Genomic DNA, 1,961 nt, shown 5'->3' on the forward strand with positions numbered 1-1,961 from the left:
TAAGCCACGCCGCTTAGCTGCCAACCTATACTTATTTTATGCTACATAAGGTACACGCAAAACTTTAAATGCGTTTTTCTCGCGAATGCTTGAGAAGCGCGTCGTAATATTTTACGACGAATTAGTGGGAGGATAGACCTACAATGTATATAAATTTCAGCCGAATCGGAGGGGACAATGTCTGGTGCTCCCCTTATAAGTCCTAAGAAATAGTGAAGGAAAATGGTTATGTTTACAACAGTAAATATTGGTAAAAATTGGTAATAAAAGGGAATCAGTGAATAAATCTTAAAATATTGTAATTGAGAATACAGCTCCTATAGATAGGACATAATGGAAACAGATTACAAGGTAATATGTATCATGTAATACAATATCAAGTGATGAATTTGATAGTATAAAACCAGTTAATCATATTATGGTAAATATAATTACAAATATAATTACAAAAATCATAACAGAGTAGAAGTTATATTTATTTTAAACAATTAAAAACTGTTTTAAGGCTCCGAAATTTCCAAAGTAATAATAAATATATATTCGGTCATAAGAACCGTTTGCTAGGGGATGTGCGGAAATTATACGTGTACATATATACATATATACGTGTTCATTTGTAAATTTTTACACGTGAAATTTGACTTGTAATAACAATTCTAAAATTCATATAAAGTGCTATATTTGCATCTTGTATATGAGAGATCCCAAATACCCTCTTAATATATTTATTTTAATTTCGTGTAAGGTAGTAATTTATCTAAAGATTTTAATTTTTGTGGGAACAGCAATGATCATTGTTGCTGAGGTGAAATAAGCTCGTCAACATCTGTTCCTACTGAAAATATATAATGGGTCCATACAATAAATCCTAGAAATCTAATTGCTATTATTGCATAAAGTATTCATAAAAATCCAAATGTTTCTTTATTACTTTTTTTACCTATAATAATATGACAGATTATTCCAAATCTTAGTAAGATTAAAAAATAAACTTCTGGATGTACAAAAATTCAGAATAAGTGGTGGTATAGGATTAAGTGTTCTCCTCCTGAGAAGTCAAAAAATGAGGTACGTAATTATTGATCTGTTGAGAGCATGGCGATTGCACCAGCTAGCACAGGTAGTGATAAAACAAGCAGAATAGCTGTAATTAAGATAAATCAGACTATTAAAGAAGTTTTGTCTACAGAAAAATGTTTATGAGTTATATTAATAATTGTAAAGATACAGTAATAGCTACCATAATTAAAGACATTCTTGCAATATGTAGAGAAGAAAAGTTAAATCTACTGACGAATTTCTGTGGACTTTTATATTTGAGGAGAGAAGAGGGTATACTGTTCAACCAGTTCCAACACCGGAGCTAATAAATCTTTTTAAAATAAGAAGTATAATAAACGGTAATGGAAGTCAAAATTTTATGTTATTTATTCGTGAATAAGCTATATCTGCTGACCCAATTGTTAAAAGGACAAGGAAATTACAATATCCTCTAATTATAACTGGCACACCTATGAAAAAATTTATATTTAATGCGTGGTCTGATACAATAAAATTATAAAGTTGATCATTGTTAATGATTGCTCCGCATGATCCAAGTTTAATTCGAATAATTATTCTTATTAATGACTCGATTATACCAGCTCATATGCAAATATAAAGTAGAAAATTTCAATACTTTTATGATTCGTTAAATATAGTCATTTGTCCATTAAATATTTATAGTAAATTTAAAATATTGGTACTAAAATTAATTATAAAAATTAGAGTGTTATGTTTGACTTAAGTAATAAATCGTATATTTATTTAAAAACTACTTTTTTAATACTGAAAAATTTTAAGGGTATGTAATTAATGAATATAATTTTAGTTACTAATCATCAGGTTTTAATTAAATATTTAAGATTTATAAAATAATTATTTCTTAAACTTTGAAAGCGTATAATTTAGTACAAACTTAA

At 27.6% G+C, this 1,961-nt stretch overlaps 1 pseudogene; it reads left to right on the forward strand.

The window, feature by feature from the left end:
• The first annotated feature begins 1,095 nt into the window (after positions 1 to 1,095).
• Positions 1,096 to 1,961, forward strand: part of LOC109861272 — a 27,399-nt pseudogene continuing 26,533 nt past the window's right edge.

Source organism: Pseudomyrmex gracilis, unplaced genomic scaffold (genome assembly GCF_002006095.1).
Source record: "Pseudomyrmex gracilis isolate BER0280 unplaced genomic scaffold, ASM200609v1 scaffold_669, whole genome shotgun sequence".
Taxonomy (NCBI): Eukaryota; Metazoa; Arthropoda; class Insecta; order Hymenoptera; family Formicidae; genus Pseudomyrmex; species Pseudomyrmex gracilis.